General features: G+C 33.4%; 1 pseudogene; it reads left to right on the top strand.

The window, feature by feature from the left end:
- The first annotated feature begins 59 nt into the window (after nt 1-59).
- Nucleotides 60-17,228, top strand: LOC120068596 (annotated as a pseudogene).
- The last annotated feature ends 1,621 nt before the right edge of the window (nt 17,229-18,849 follow it).

The following is an 18,849-nucleotide window of genomic DNA, read 5'->3' on the forward strand; positions in this document are numbered from 1 at the left end:
ATTTTAAAAGTGAAATTACCTAAGTTACCCTTATAATCATCATTTAAAAGGGGCAAAAGATGAAATTGAATGTTTCTCCTCTATAGATGTCCACAAGCAGGGCTGAGGATGTCATTCTCCGCTCCCCATTTCATTCCCATCTCCGTGAAACTCCCTACAGAGATCGGGAAACTTTACTTTTTTTTTTGTAAAAATCCAATTAACTTAAATCACTAATGTGAACAAATTTAATTAAATAATTAACTTTATCACTAAATTGTTTATTATGGTTAGTTTTCCATGAAAATTTGAATTTAAAGATAAATTAGTCAAATTTTGGCCTAGAAAGAAATAAATATAAATCAAATTATTCACATATATAATCTAAATTTAAATATTCAATTTAAACATATTTATTATCTTTCTCAATAAATAATCAAATTTGAAAATTTAAAAGGTAATATTATATAATAATAATAATAATAACATAGCATTAGATAACTATACTAAATAAATATGTAGAAGTTAATCGAGGCGAGGATGGGGAGGGGAACGGGGTCGGGGTGGGGTGGGGAATTTTTTTCCCCACTCCTTCCCTTCCTCCGTCTAATCGAGGAATCCCACATTCCGTGGGGAATTTGGACATCTCTATCTATAGCCCATATCGAATATAGAAATTATGAAATTTTAAAATCCAACGATGCCAAAAAGATATGTTAAATCATACGAAATACCTTCAACTTTTAAAATTGGGTTTTAAATATATTCCTAAATTTGTGAAAAATTAAGACATTGTTTTACGTCATTTATAATAACACGCTAAGTGGATAGTGTTTGTACTATCGGAGGTCTGATTCTCACACCTCATACTTTAATTACAATATCTTTGAAAATAAATAAATAAATAAATATAAATCGACAAATTAAATGGTGTAAAAAATAATTATTTTAATGATATCTTTATGATGAAATAAATAAGAACGACGGTCAAAATCTTTTATACCGTTGTAAATATCAAATATGTCCGGTAACTTTTACACATATAAGTTCTGAGGTTAATTTACTTCCATTATTTTAATGGAAAGCTTCTGTTTTTTTTTTTTTTTTTTTTTATTATTATTATTATTATTATTAACAATACCAAAGTTCAAGGTAGCTTTTGGAGCAAATTTTGAAGCAAAAGTAAAATTTTCAAAGCCGATGTAGATAATTGAACCAAATAGAAGAAGCGAATTTTGTATAAATAACATAAAAAATATATTTAAAAATAAGAACAAATTTTTATATCTTATTAATATCCACTTACCTAAAAGAAAAAAAAATTAAAAAAAATTAATTTGTCATCAACACACAAAATGGAAAGTTTATGACTTATGATGGATCCTTTTGAAAAATTAGTAGTTAAATAAATACATAACTCAAAAATCATGGACTAAAGTTACCATGGTCATTGCAATTTTAAAATAATATAATCTTCACAGATTTGCTCTGCTACCCTCTATCACTGTTTCTGAGCTAATTTTTCGATTGATTCCCATCTATTCTTTGACGAGTGCACATCGGTGTTGTATGAACCTTGGGGAGCAACCGACTTCTTGCGATATAGCACTCAGGTCGCATTGTTCTTGCTTTCAAGGTAGTGGGTTCATCCACGGCATAACAATCTTCATCTGGAATAATATCAATTACCGAAGAAGGTTTATGTCAATGATTAAGGTTCTTATTATTCATGGTCTCCCACGGAGCTTCCCATGCCTTGCGAAGGAAACATCGGCGAAGGAATCTAATTTCCATGGCTTACATTTAGACATTCGATTTTTATAAAAACAAAAATAGTAAAATAAAACATGCAATTCGAGGATAAACATTCAAACAAAACTATAAGCATGCTAGAAAAGAGGTAGAAAAGAATAAATCAGAACTCACCTTTGAAGATTCTTCTAGCTTTCCTTTTCCACCGTTATCAATGGTCTCGAACTAAGAAGGATACCACCAACAAAGTTACTTTGCTAATCTCTTTGGAATGGTAGTCTCCAAGAACTTTTGAGGAGGAAAAGGATAGAGAATTTTTAGAGAGAAGTTAGAGAGAAAGTGGAGGCTTGTGTAATAAAAATCTCTTGCCCTAAATGGGCTATAAGGATATATTTATATGGAGAAGGGTTAACCTTTCCTTTATACCCTTAGTGCTAATTAATTAGCTAACTCTTATTTAATCAATTGACACATTAATTAAATGACCATATATTAAATCCTATTTAATTATCACAAATATCATATATTTATACTAACCTTCAATCTCCATTATCTCTTAATCGATTAATTAACTATTAATTAATCAATTAAATGACTATATTAAATCATATTTAATATGGAATTAATTAACATATAAATATCACATATTTATATGTGTGCATCTCTTTATGAATTCAATTCATATAAATCTACTATTTGAATCTTATTCAAATATATCTTTCTTACATAATTTGGATTATATATCATATCTATAATTAACTATTATATATTAATCTTAATTCCCTCATTTTATTTGAATAATTTAAATCATTCCTCATTCTATCCTTTAGTGATCTAACAAGGGGACCTTATGGACCTATAGATTAGAAGCTTCTATGATATGAGATTAATTTATTAAAATTTTTTAATCCAATTAATCAATATTCATTAACTATCGATCACTCCATTAAAGATCGATAATTGTACTCTTCGCACTGTAGATATATTTCTGTGTCCATGGATATAACCAATCAACAACACGTGAACCTTCACAAATGCTCATAATTACAGCTGGATCAAAATACCGTTTTGCCCCTACAGTTACATCTAACTCCTTAGTATCATTGATTCCTCTAATGAACAAATAGTTTATAGTCCAACTATCTCTCAGGTCAGTGAGAGGTTAAGGCCTCTTTGTTCAAGACCCAAAACCAGCTACTAAGGGAGCAATTTATCTACCTTCCCAAGGAATGGGAAGGAGTGAATTCCATCTTATGTAGTTGTGTTCCTAACTCTTTAATTAGACAAATCCTCAAAATGGTAGGCTTATTGAGTCAGCTATCATGTCCACTCTCATCCATACAGATCAAAGGACTACCATCATAAACAGGAATTGACAACTCACTCAGGATTAAGGTCAAGTCTCCTAAGGTCCTCATCGTGAAATATTAGTTTCTTCAAGTAATGGTGTTATAAAGGGAAACTAATTATTTTGTGGTCCGGTCTATGTATAAACTCCTTTATACATAATACCCCTACTCAAATGTTTTTTTACGAACAATATGGTTCATATTGTTTGTAACACTTACATCTCATGTAACAATTACAAAGTGTGTTATATCTGCAGTGTTATCAAGATAAGGCACTCAACTTTCATCAATTTACTGCAGACCTTTTAGGTTATTACTTAAACATGAACCATCTGTATGTCAACCACATATTGTTCAAGTGACATCATATAACCTTGGATCTTAGTTTATTTGATTGAATTAATGTTATCTAAATGTCAAATAAAATATCTCTGATTTTATTAGATAAATAATTTGTGTTAACAAAACTACAAACCACGAGATACACTAGATTTAGGACATCAATCCCAACAATCTTCTATTTGTCAAAAGCTAATGAAATGTATCAAAATACAATAAAAGACGAATGGGAAAGTAAAGTATCAATATGCAATGTAAGGTGAAGTATCAATGGACAATACAATAAACTAGGGCATACAATATACCCAATAAAATCTTCCACTTGCCCTAGCTTAGATGACTCATATCTCTAGACCCAGACGCTTCAGATGACCCTAAAAAACTTTAGCCGTGAGAGCCTTTGTAAATGGATCAACAATATTGTGCTCTGAGGCAATCTTTTGGATGATCACATCTACCCGTTGCACAATCCCTCTGATAAGATGATACTTACGCTCTATATACTTTTCCACGTTTGTGGCTACGAGGTTCCTTGGAGTTTGCCACAACACCACTATTATCACAATAAAGTGTGATGAGCAAGGACATATTTGGAACAACTTCCAAATCTGTGAGAAATTTTCTAAGCCAAATGGCTTCCTTAGTAGCTTCATAAACAGCTACATATTTAGTCTCCATGGTAGAATCCGCAATAAAACCTTGCTTAATGCCACGTCATACTATAGCTCCTCTATTCAGAGTAAACACTGATCCTAATGTGGATTTTCTTGAATCCTTATCAGTCTGAAAATCAGAGTCAGTGTATCCTGTAAAGATCAAATCCTTAGCACCATACACAAGCATATAGTTTCTCGTTCTCCTAAGATACTTGAGAGTAGCTTTAACTACTATCTAGTGATCAAATCCCTGATTGAATTGATATCTACTGATTATTCCCACTGCATGACAGATGTCGGGTCTAGAACACAACATGGCATACATGAGGCTACCCACTGCAGATGCATAGGGAATCCGTCTCATTTCCTCGACCTCTTGAGGTTTCTTAAGACACTGTTCCTTAGACAAGATAATTCCATGTCTGAAAGGTAACAAACCCTTCTTGAAATTTTGCATCGAATATCTAACAAGTACTTTGTCAATATAGATTGCTTGAGACAAGACTAATGACTTGTTCTTTCGATCCTTTATAATTTGGATTCTTGGAACAAATTGTACTTCACCAAAATCTTTCATTTGGAATTGAGGATCTAGTCATTCGTTAATGGTAGTCAGGTAATATACATCATTTTTAGTTAGTAGGATATCATCCATATACAACACAGAAAAGCTACTAAATTGTTGATGATCTTCTTGTAAACACAAGACTCATCAACATTTTGATTAAAGCCATAAGATTTTACTGCAGCATCAAACCTTATATTCCAAGATCGAGATGCTTGTTTCAATCCATAAATGCATCGATTAAGCTTGCAAACATTTTTTCTTGAACCTGTTCAATGAATCCCTCTGATTGGATCATGTAGATGGTTTCATCAAAATTGTCATTCAAAAAGGCAGTCTTGACATCCATTTTTCATATCTCATAGTCATAATATGTGGCAATAGATAAGAGAATCTGTTTAATCATAGCAACAGGTGAGAAAGTTTCTTCATAGTCTACTCCCTCAACCTGGGTATAATCCTTTGTTACTAGTCTAACCTTAAAGGTTTGCACCTTTCTATCTACACCCAGTTTCCTCTTGTAGATCCATTTTCAACTTATAGGTTTAACTTCAGTTGATCTACTAGTTCCCAAACAGAATTGGAGTGCATAAACTCCATTTCTTGATCCATGTCTTTAATCCATTCATCTTTATCAACACCAACTATTGTCTTCTTGTAATACGATAGATCTTCAACCACATCATCTAATATGAAGATTTGAGTTTCTATTAAACCCAAAAAGCAAGTAAGTTGGGTTACAATCCTTCCACTATGTTGAGGCTCTCGCAACACTTGAGAATGATGTGTTTGACTAGATGAAGCAACATCAACAACTCTTTTTGAAGTTTCAGTAGTTTTTTTTGGAAATTTCATTTAATACGATTTGGCTCCTTGGCTTATGTTCTCTAATATGGTTTTCTTCTAAGAAAGTAGCATTTTCGATACAAATACTTTGTTTCTTTCGAATCGAAGAATAGACCACCTCTCATTTCTTTAGAATAACCTACAAATAGGCATAATCTTGAACGTGGTTCCAATTTCTTTGGATTTACCACAAGCACATGTGCTCGACATCCCCAAATCTTGATATATTGTACACTACTTTTACGATCTCTCCATAATTCAAAAGGTGTTCCAGTAACACTCTTTGATGGAACCTGGTTTAAAACGTAAGCTGCAGTCTCCTCTGCATAACCTTAGAACAAGATAGGTAGAAAAGCATAGCTCATCATAGAGCGAACCATGTCCAACAGGGTTCTATTTCTCCTTTCTGATACACCATTTTGTTAAAGTGTACCAGGTGCTAAGAGTTGAGACGTGACTCCATGTTCTATCATATAATTTTGGAATTCAATATTCATGTACTATCCACCTCGATCTAATCAAAGTGTTTTAATCTGTTTACCAAACAAATTTTCAACTTCAACCATATACTCCTTGAACTTCTCAAGTGTCTCAGACTTATGTTGCATTAGATAAACATGCTCATATCTTGAATAATCATCCGTAAAAGTGACAAAATATTCAAACCCTCCTCTGTCTTTTACACTCATCGGACCACAAAGGTCTGAGTGTATAAGCTCCAAGGGTTCTTTATGAAGGAATTCTAATGAGAGAACCTTGAGCGGAAGCGGATCGACCAAATTCCATAATTTATCGAATACAAAGTTTACAGTAAACAAACAACTAGATATGCATTTAATATAAATTACAGAATATTTTACAAGAAAAGGTTTCAAGAAATATTACCTTTGTAGAACCTTTTCTTCACGATTTTCCCTCGAACAATCACAAACTTCTTGAAGACCTTCTTCAAGATAAGCCTCGAACAGAAACTCGGACACTACCATAATGAAATCTTGGTATTCTTAGGGTGAGAACTCAAGAGGGGTGAGCTCTGACTATTTTGGTTAAGAGGGAAAAGACTTTAATGTGGAGGAGAAAGATTGGGAATTCTCTCAAGAACACAAAAAGATATGGAACACTTTTGCAAAATTTCTCAATCGTCCAACAGCATCAGTCACACAAAAAAGAAAACAAATATTGTCACCCTAATTTTAACAAAATTAAAATTACAAAAGAAAGTTATCATCCTTGAGTTGGAAGAGACTCTTGTGATTAGCCAACTACTAGTACCTTCCATGACGCACAAACCCAGATGGACAAGGGGTTTTCGTTGAACTCCACGCATGGCAAAAGAAGTGTTTGACGAATGATGCCTCGCTCGACACATGAGTTTGAAGTACCACATGCGTTGGACAATGAAATTCAGCACATGGGTATCGTCTCTCCGCATGCAACTGTAAGCATTGCATCCACCCCGCCTAAGTCCCTTCACCGCATGAGCATCGACTCGCCGCATGGGTATGCTCCTGCCGCATGGGTTTTCGTTCAACCTTGTAAGTGTCGACGCATGGTATACGTTGACGTGTTTATCTTTACTTTGCAAGTGTTAGGGTTGATGCCCTAAAGTCTCGTGTCTTGTAGTTTGTAAACAGTATATACGAACACCAGTGATTTTTAATATATGATATTTACTTCACATCTTGTTGTTTTGCTCGGTTTTTTGTTTTATTTGCTTTACCATAAACCAATAAACATATAATCCCTGGTTATCTGTATGTGACTCAAGCATGTATGTGGTGACATACAAGTGGATCATGTCTTGAGTGATAACCAAAATGGTTTGTAATAAATGGATAAAGGAGGGAAATCTTATCCTGGTAACGCTACGGACATGGTCCACTTTTTGGAATGGTCACAAGTGTTGTGACTTATCACAGATGATCTGATCCTGATCATTCGTGTTGGGGACATGCGAGTGGAGGTGTCTTATACAAAGAGTTTGTATAAGACCTGACCACGAAGTGTTAATATCTCGTTATATAACACCATTCATGACAAAGACTTCACTTCACTAGGATGACCATAGGTAACATAACCTCAATCCTGAGTAGTTCGGAACTCCTGCCATTGAGGGCAGTCCTTTGATTTGTATGGGTGCAAGTGGCTAGGTCGCCGATTCAAACCTACCATTTTGGGGATTCGTCTGATTTAAAAGCTAGGAACTCAGTTACATAAGATGGAATTCACTCCTTCCCTGAAGCAAGAGTAAGTAGATAGATGGCTCCCTTAAAGACTGATTCCGGAGCTTGAACGATGTGGTGCCACACACCTTCACTTGGCTCGAGAGGTGTTCACACATAGTTGGACTATGTTGTATTGTTTATTAGAGGAATCAGTGGTACTTAAGGAGTGAGATGTAACTACAGACGCAAAATGGTAAATTTGCCCAGCTGTACTTATGAGCATCTGTGAAGGGTCATCGTACTCATGATTGGTTATATCCGATGGACACATAAATATATCTATGATAAGAAGAATTCAGTTATTGGTCTTTAGTGGAATCACTGACAGTTAACGGATGGTAGACCTCGTGGCTAAAGAGTTTAGTCAGTTATTCACATACCGTTAGAGTTTCGAGCTACAGATCCATTAGGTCACCTAGGTAGCTTGGATAAAGTCGAGAACCAGTGTTTTGGTTAATTTGAAATATTCAAATTGACAAGAGGAAGTTCAATTATATATGATATAATTAGACTGGTTAATTAAATATGATATTAATTGGCTAAATGTATGAGATACATTATTTTGGAGAAAATTAGATATAAATATGATTTATATCAAGTAGAGGAGAAAATACTATAGTGGATATATGATATCAAACTATAGGATATAAATATAATATGATTATATTTATTAATTAAATTAATTGATTAATTATTTGATAATTAACCGATTGATCCACGTTCGGATGTGAGAAATGGGGCTGCGAAGGTTATGGTAACCGGCGAGTTAAACCAATGAAAATAGTTTTCATTTTATTCATTCATTCGTGCATTCGGAGCCCGCGCCCAAAAGAATCTGTGAAAGAGCGATTGCGAGAGCCTATACGATAGAAGCTCATTCGTCTAAACGATCGTCTACTTCACGCGTTCTCTAAACGATCGTATACATCTTTCCTAAATGATCGTTCTTTACTATACGATAAACATTTCCGCTATATGATAGCAGTGTTCATCTCCCATTTGCTTATCGTCTACACAATGTCTTCTCCTCCGTCCTCTACCAAATCACCAAAGCCCACTCTTTGGGATTTTGAGACCAAGGTTACCCGGGTTTCTCTTGTGGTGGTGTCGCCCCGCGGCATTGTTCGTGTACGTTCAAATCGTGTTGTTGCAGTCGACATACTCGTCGGGTGTCGGAGATCAGTAGGAGGTTTTCCGCTGCTGACGGTTCAATACGAAGACAGTCTTCAATTGGTATGAACCTTTTTCCTTGTTAATTTTTGTATTCTGAGCATGCTGATAATGAGTTTAATATGCATAACTGTATATATGGAATGTATATCGTTTGTGTTTCGGTCACTGTGAAATCGGAGCAATCTAAACCCGCTCATGGAACTCTCGATATGAGATCCTTCAGCAAGGCCATTACCCTATTGCATGGAATGCACCTCGCCACAAGCCGTCATCGCATGCTAAGATACCAAGCGCCATGAGACAGAAGCAGATCCTTTTTTTTTCTTTGAAAATCTGGGCTCTAGACAACATTGTTACTGACCCTGAACGACCCAAAAAATACATACTTGATTGCAAAAATAAAATGCACAAACAATAGGCCCTTACATTGATCAAATCAACATAAAATTTTACAATCTATGGTGCCAATAAATTATCTATCAAGCAAACCTTATATATTTTCAAGAAAAATGCAAAAAAATAACCCACCTCATGAACCGATTTTTGTTTAAAAAAACAGAAAATCAAAATATAAGAAAACATTGGCTCCGATGCCAATTGAAGGAATCGAATTCCCATGGAAGCATGTGAACGCCTTGCATTTAGACATTCGATTTTCATGGAAACAAAAACCGTAAAATAAAACATGCAATTATAGGATAAACATTCAAACAAAACTATAAGCACGCTAGAAAAGAGGAAGAAGAGAATAAATCAAAACTCACCTTTGAAGATTCTTCTAGCTTTCCTCTTCCACCATTATCAGCGATCTCGAACTTCTCCAATGAAGAAGGATACCACCAACCAAGTTACCTTGCTATTCTCTAGGATTCCAAAGAACTTAGAAGAGTGGTCTCCAAGAACTTTTTGTTGGGAATGTCCTAAACTCGCAATTCATAGAAATTGTTAACATATTCTATTTATCAATAAAAGTATTTTTGAGTATTTTTTTTTCAACAAAGTGTTGTTGATATTGCATTCTATTATAAAAATCCAATAAACGAATCCATGGCTAATATAAATACTTTAACTTTATGTGGCGACATAAAAGAAGATCAAGTTTTAGTATATAGCTAAAATGGTCTATAAGTATATAGATGAGATTGGGTACCTCATTCTGGTGACCTATTGGATGCGGTCTTTTTTTGTATATTGATACAAATGATGTGATCCCAAAATCATTCATGAGGATACATGTGAGTGGGGGCATCCTATGCAATGAGTTTGCATAAGACTAGACTTCGAAATAGTCATTTTTCTTTATAACGATCATTTACTGTTAAAACTGACTATTTCAAATTCAATGATCTAAGGTAACTTGATCTTAATCATGAGCTAACTATGAACTCCTGTCTATTCGGGATTATCCTTTGATCTGCATATGTGAGAATAGTCCATCAACACTGCTCAATAAGCCTCTCATTTTGAAGATAAGACCGAATAAATAACCGGGGACATAGTTCTGCAAGATGGAATTCACTCCTACCCGACTTAAGGTTAGCAGATAGGTTGTTCTCTTAAGCACTGATTCCTAGTCTTGAACAATAGGGCCCCGCCCTCTCACGATCGAGAGGGACATGGTTTATAAGTTAGACTATAAGCCAAATTATTTAATAAATGATTAGTGGGAGCTTAAGGAGCAAGATGTATTTATAGGGGTAAAACGACAATTTTGACCTAGCTGAAAAAACGAACAACCTGTGAATGATTGACTTACTGATTATGGTTAAAGTAGACAAAAATATATCTATAGTGAGGAGAGTGCAACTATCGAGCTATAATGGTGTGTCTCGGTAGTTAATGAATATTGATTAATTTAGTCTAAAAGAGTTTAGTCAATTAACCTCAAATCGTTGGAGCTCATGATCTGTAGGTTCATAAGATTCCTCTATTAGCTTGTAAAATTATATCTTGGATTAATGAGTTGAGCGGATTTAAAATATTCGAATTCGAAATTAGGATTTTAATTAATTGTATTTGATACAATTAAAACGTTTAATTTTGTGAAAATTGAACAAAATTGGAGAGTTTAAAAACATTTAAATGTTGATTTAAATATTAATTACATGAATACGATTCATGTCTAATTAGATGATTTATTAATTTAATATTTGATATTCAATTATTATTTATTTAATTAATTAAATTAGTTGAATTAATTATTTAAATAAATAAAACATTATTTCATTTATTGAATCAAATTTAGATTTAAATTTACAGTAAATATATATATATATATATATTAAATTTTACTAGAAAATTAAATGAAAATTTGGAAAAATGAAATTCCACTATGAGTGGAAATTTCCAAGTTTTTCCTTCATTTGGAGTGGCTTCACCCAAATCAGCCACATTTCCCACTTGTTTAATGCTAATTGAAGCGTCAATTAACAACTAAGTGTTTGCATGAATAGAGTTGGTAAATAAGCTGAATTTCAGCTTTGATTCATTCAAGCTGCTGGAAAAAAGCTGAAACCCTCTCTCCATCTCTTAAACCCTCTCTAACCCTTTACATAATTGGTTCCAATTTTGAGTTCCACTTCTCAAATCGAAGTTCGACGATAGTAGATGAGCTCTTTGTGGTGGTCCATTGAAGTTTTGGGGTTCAAATTCACGAGAGAAGCAAGCATCAAAGGTAATTATATTCTTGAAACCTATTTTAACATATAACTGTTTTTTACATGCTTTTAGAACTCAAATGTAATTAGAATGTTTTTTTATTATAATTTCTTCCGTTGCATATTAGTTTACTCTATTACTTTCAAGGAGAAAAATGGTAGAGAATTCTTAAGGAGAAGTTAGAGAGAATGTGGAGGCTTGTGTAATAAAAACCTATTGCCCTAAATGGGCTATAAGGATATATTTATATGGAGAAGGGTTAACTTATTCTCCAAGAATTTTCCTTTATACCCTTAGTGATAGTTAATTAAATAACCCTTATTTAATTGACTGACATATTAATTAAATAACCATATGTTAAATCCTATTTAATATACATTTATTTAATTATCACAAATATCATATATTTATACTAACCTTCAATCTCCATTATTTCTTAATCAATTAATTAACCATTAATTAATCAATTAAATGACTATATTAAATCATATTTATTATGGAATTAATTAACATATAAATATCACATATTTATATGTGTATATCTCTTTATGAATCCAATTCATATAAATCTTATATTTGAATCTTATTCAAATATATTTCTCTTACATAATTTGGATTATATATCATATCTATAATTAACCATTATATATTAATCTTAATTCCCTCATTTGATTTGAACAATTTAAATCATTGCTCATTAGTATCCTTTAGTGAGCTAACAATGGAACCTTATGAGATTAGAAGGTTCAATGATATGAGATTAATTGATTAAACTCCTTCAATCTAATAAAACAATATTCATTAACTACCGATCACTCCATTAAAGACCGATAGTTGCACTTTTTACACTGTAGATATATTTCTATGTCCATGGATATAACCAATCAACAGAGCGATGACTCTTCACAAATACTCATAACTACAACTAGGTCAAAATACCGTTTTACCCTTGCAGTTATATCTAATTCCTTAAGTACCACTTATTCCTCTAATGAGCAAATAGTTTTTAATCCAACTATAACTAAAACCTCTTGGGCCAGTGAGAGATTGAGGCTTCATTGTTCAAGACCTGGAACCAGATATTAAGGGAGCAATTTGTCTACTTTCTCAAGGAATGAAAATGAGTGAATTTCATCTTGTGTACCTGTGTTCCCAACTCCCTAATCAGAAAAATCTCCAAAATGGTAAGCTTATTGAGTCAGCTATCATGGTCATTCTCACCCATATAGATCAAAGGACTACCGTTATAAACAGGAGTTCACAACTCAATCAGGATTAAGGTCAAGTCTCCTATAGTCATCCTAGTGAAATATCAGTTTCTTCAAGTAACGGTGTTATAAAGAAAACTAACTATTTTGTGGTCCGATCTATGTATAAACTCCTTTATACATGATACCCCCACTCATATTGTTCGTAACACTTACATCTCATGTAACAATTACAAAGTGGGTTATATCTGCAGTGTTACCAAGATAAGACACCCAACCTTCAACCATTTACTGCAGACCTTTTAAGTTATTACTTGAACATGAACCACCTATTTGTCAACCACATACTGTTCAAATGACATCATATAACCTTGAATCTTAGTTTATTGGATTGAATTAATGTTGTCTAAATGTGAAATAAAATACCTCTAATTTTATTAGATAAATTTGTGTTAACAAAACTACAAACTATGAGATACACTAGATTTAGGACATCAATCCCAATAATCGGCACCTTCAAGCTCACTCTTGAGAAGAATGGTTTCGCTTTCCCTCGTTAATTCCGCCAAGGTCGCTTATGTTCTTCAAGGTTTTTTTTTATATACCAAAATTTGTTTAAATTTATTTTTTACAGTTTTATTTTTCACTATGGATCTAATTGATGTATTAATTGTTTCAGGCAATAGAGTAGTCGGAATCATTTTGTCGGAATCTGAGGAGAAGGTGATTGGAATCAATAAAGGAGATGTGATTGCTCTTCCATTCGATGTGGTGATGTTTTAGTTCAACAAAGAAGCCACCGAGCTGGTGGTTTTGTTCTTAGGCGACACACCAAAGGCTCACAAATCAGGCGAGTTCACCAACTTCTTCTTAACTGGTGCCAATGGAATCTTCACCGGCTTCTCGATGAAGTTTGTCAGGCAAGCCTAGGATATGGACGAGGCATCAGTGAAATTTCTAGTGAAAAACCAAACTAGAACCAAAATCGTGAAGTTGAAGGAAGGAACGAAGATGTCAGATCCAAAAATGAGGTCGAAATGGAATGACGTTAAACTGTGAGGAGGCACTGCTAGATGTGGACATGAAAAATGGAGGACGAGTTGTGGTTCTGTAAATGAAGAATTAGCCACTAGTAGGGGAGGTAGGATCAGGAGAATATCTAGTTTGATTGGATGGTGTTGTTCTAACTAATGAGAGGGAAATGAGAAAAATGAGAAGTGTGTTTTTCATTCTAGAAAACTCCATACAAATACATATCTTGAATCTAAAAATAGATTCCACAGTGTTAGCAACTCCCACTAACTCCACAAGGATAGAAACTTAGACTTGACTACAACTAAAAATAACTTCAACTATTTCCTAGAAACTAGGAATTGACTAGACCAACTCAAAAACTAATTTGCAATTTTGAGTTACTAACATTCTCCTCCTAACTCAAATACTGCAAACACCTAACTTGCTCCTAAGAGTTTGAAAACGACTCACAACAAAACCTAGGTTCAGCAAGTGATCATCCATCTTGCTATACCATGCCCTAGAAGTTTGCTTCAGCCTATAGAGAGCCTTCTTCAACAAATAAACCTTTTGCTCTTGTCCTGGTATGATGAATCTGTCTGGTTGCTCAACATTGATCTCTTATTCTAACACTCCATTTAGGAATGCTGACTTCACATCTAGTTGATACATTTTCCATCCATGCTGGACTGCACAGCCAGTAGCAACCTGATTGTGTCCATTCTTGCAACTGGTACAAAAGTCTCAGAAAAATCAATTCCTCAGACTTGTGCATACCATTTTTTATGAAAATGTCCAACCTCTTGTGCCATAACTCAGTGTCATTTACTTGACATTTGAAAGCTATTTTCTCCTTCTTGAGTGGATCCAGCAAGAAGCTTATGTGCTGCATCTTTATTTTGAACAACTCATTCCCATTGGAATCAGAAATGAGGTACTTTCCTTCTTCAAACAACATTTTGAATCCCTTCTCTACTAATTGACCAACGCTTAACAAGTTTTGATCAATTTCAGGGACAAACAACACTTCAGTAATCAACTTGGTTTCAGCACAATTCTCTATTGACACGGTGTCATTCCCCTTTACTTTTAGATACTCATCGTTTCCTATCTTCACCCTTAACTTGAATGACTTGTCAGGTCCTTGAATAACTTTTTGTCACTTGTCATGTGATTGGTATACCCACTATCAACCAACCAACCATCACATTAAGTGACTGATGAGAAACAAGTAGCCACAAAGAGTTGATCTTCTTCTTGCTATACTACAACATGTGTTCCTCCTTGCTGTTGAGTTTTTGCTTCCTTACAGAATCGTTCAATGTGCCCTAATAAATGACATCTTCTACACTTCACATCTGGCCTTCTCCAGCATCTGAAATGTGGATGATTCTGCTTCCCACAGTGCTTGCATGTACTACCAGCATCTTTTGCAGCAAACTTTGAGTTATTGCTGCCATTTCCCTTCTTCTCTCTTCCACCTTCTCCCTACTGCACTCTAGTAGGGGTATTCATGGGTTGGGTTGGGTTGAAAGAATTTTTAGATCCAACCCAATTGTTCTGGTTGTAAATTTCTTCAACTCAAATAACTCTTACTAAAAAATGAACCCAACCCAACCCAACCATGAAATATTTGGGTTGGGTTGGTTCGGGTTAATCAGGTCATTTATTTAAAATTTTATTCTAAAAAGAAACATAAATATGTAAAAATCTAATTTAATTATTTTCATATATTGAATTAAGATTAACTACTCAATTTCAATTTATATAGTGGAAATTTCTTTCTAAAGTGCAAAGAAACTACTTTTAAGAGTTGTTGAAGAATAAATTATTCAAAAATATTGGAATTAAATTAAATTAAAATCAATATATGTATAAATAATTATGTTATAAGTAACAAAATATATATATTAAAGTTAATAATAAATTCGGGTTGGTTCGGGTTATATTAGATGAACCTATGAACCAACCCAGCTCATAAAATTTTCATTTATTTGAATCCAACCCAACCCAAACCGCACGGGTTGGGTTGGGTTGATCGATTTTTTCGGGTCATCAGGTTTTTTCAACACCCCTACACTCTAGCTTTCAATGCCCCCTCAATGTTTCCTTCTTGTCTCATCAACCTCATCTGCTCTTGTGCTTGCAAAGCACTAACCACTTCTATCACCTTGAGTTTTGAGAGGTCTTTAGTATTTTCTAAGGAAGCAATAGTTGCATCATATCTCTCAAGTATTGAAACTAGAATCTTCTGAACCAATCTATTATCAAATAAATTGGTTCCTAATGCTCTTGCCTTGTTAGCAATCTCAATCAACTTATCTGAGTACTCTTTAATGGACTAAGAATCCTTCATTTGCATTCTCTCGAATTCTCGCACCAAGTTCAACACTTTCATGCCTTTAATCCTCTCATCACCTTCATACTCACTTTTGAGGAACTTCCATATCTCCTTTGCCAACTTGAAGGCCATAATTTTGTTGAATATGGCGGGAGACACAACTGCATATAGGAAAGCTCGAGCTTTTGCCTTCTTGGTGACCCTCTCCTTGTGAGTCTTGATCTGATGTATTGTTGGGTTATCAGAAAGTGGAGCAATCTCATAGTTTACTCAATTGCTTCCCAATAATCATGACCCTCCATGTAGGCTTGTATTCTGATAGCCCATGCCTGGTAGTTTTCACCATCAAACACAGGTGGAGCCAATAAAGAAACATTATTTGATCCTAATTCCATCTCTAACAACTCTCACAGGTGTATCACTTAGTTTCTCTCGGAGATATTTCACCGATTCTCACTCACAGATCTCTTAAGAGTTAAGGGCTCTGAAACCATTGTTGTTCTAACTAATGAGAGGGAAATGAGAAAAATGGGAAGTGTGTTTTTCATTCTAAAAAACTCCATATAAATACATATCTTGAATCTAAAAATAGATTCCACAATGTTAGCAACTAATCCCACTAACTCCACAAGGATAGGAACTTAGACTTGACTACAACTAAAAAATAACTTCAACTATTTCCTAGAAACTAGGAATTGACTAGACCAACTCAAAAACTAATTTGCAGTTTTGAGTTACTACATATGGAAATGTGATGTGCTCCCTTGAATTCTTCTGTGATCCAGCGTTGCAGAGGACATACATCATGAAAGGAAGTGAGAGAGCGAAGGTCGTAGGAATTGACAGAAAGAAGGTTCTGGAGACGAGAGTGGAAGCTGGAAATTTGTTCATACTACCAAGGTTCTTCATGGTATCAAAGATCGGAGATCCTGAAGGAATGGAATGGTTCTCCATTATCAGCACTCTCAATCCTGTTTTCACTCACTTGGCCAGTAGTAACGGGGTTTGAAAGTCTCTTTCGCCGGAAGTTATGAGGGTATCCTTCAATGTAGATGTTGATTTGGTTAAGAACTTCTATTCTAAGAGAGCTTCTGATGCCATCTTCTTCTCTCCTTCCCATTAGAGCTTCACCTTATTCAACTCAATCAATTACATCATATCTCTTTTTTGGGTTAAAAAGTCTTCCTAACTTAGGTCTTTTTTAAAAAAAAAAAAAAAGAAAAGAAAAGAAAAAATTAATTTAATTATAATTCTAGTTTAGGAATTTCAAATAGTTTTTTAAACTAGGAGTTTTTATATCATTAACACTTTCATTTATCTAAAGTAAGGAAAATTTTGTCAATTCTTTGACATTTGAATGCTTTGTTCTTACTTATATCATTTTTCAAGTAAAATTAGTTTTACATCCATATCTCTCATCACTTCAAGTAAAATATAAAGCTTTTTCTAGATATCCATATGTACTAATCTGTTAGCAATAACACAAAGAATGCATTTTTGAAAAGAATAACTTAAGAATTTTCTAGCAACTTGTTCTAGAATTTCTCATTAAAGGGCACAAACCCTATAAAAATTATTTTAGCATATTTCTCATCTCACCAGTTTAGCATAAGGAAAGCAAAGCTTAGAAATACAAATCAACTTTATAAGAATGAAATCTTAAAGAAATTGATAACATTCGTTTAGTTTAAAAGATTCTAGAATTTATTATATAATTAAAGTAAAGGGAAATTATTTCAAATGGTAAAACTGTTAAAAATATTTACAAGATATAGCAAAATGTATAACTATCAATTATAAACGTTGATAGACACTGATAGATTTCTGTCAGTGTCTATCATGTCACTGATAAACACTATCCGCATCTATCATTGATAGTTCTAAAATTTTGCTATATTTTCTAAATATTTTGATTCATTTTTTATATTTAAAAACAACCAAAAAGAAATATCAATAACCATATATTTTCTCCTCATAGAGTAAAAGGAAAACCTTTTGTTTAATTTCTATTCACTCTTTCTCACTCGTTTTTTCTTCATTTAACATTCAATTCAACCCAAAACTTCAAATTTTCATAAATACTATTATCTAAAGAAAAAACAAAAGAATAAAAACCCGTTCAAATAGGTTTCACAAATCACAACTGATATAATATTTTTTAAAAAAAACTGATATTAAAATTAATTTTCAATTATTTAATATTAAAATTGATTAAACATGAATATGATATGAAGTATATTCTGGGAGAGGACATGAGTTTACTTTATATATAATGATAACGACATTCGTTAATATTATATGATTCAAAAAGTCAACTATTCTTTTTTTTTTTTTCTTGAATCATTTGATAATCATATACTAATGTTCATGATTACCTATTTTTATTTTTTAGTATACTTTTAAATTATTTTAATAATCTTGCTAACGGAATGCTATTGAGTTGCTCATGAATTTACCCATCATGACAAAGCTCCAAAGGATTTAAAAATTTGGATTCAAAACCACCCACCTAAATGATGAACGATCTTTTAGATCTACTTATTTCATAATTTTTCAATTTCTTTTATTTTTTATCTCTATATTAAAAAGAATTATACTAAAATAATTTGAGTAGACTTGAATATTGTCAAATCAGACATAACTCAACTATAATATATGTTAGCAATTAGGAACGAAGAGTAGACCTAATTATTAAACTTAGGTCAATTCGTCGAACTTTTATTTTATTTTTGAATTTTCAGTCT

Source organism: Benincasa hispida, chromosome 12 (assembly GCF_009727055.1).
Source record: "Benincasa hispida cultivar B227 chromosome 12, ASM972705v1, whole genome shotgun sequence".
NCBI classification, from domain to species: domain Eukaryota; kingdom Viridiplantae; phylum Streptophyta; class Magnoliopsida; order Cucurbitales; family Cucurbitaceae; genus Benincasa; species Benincasa hispida.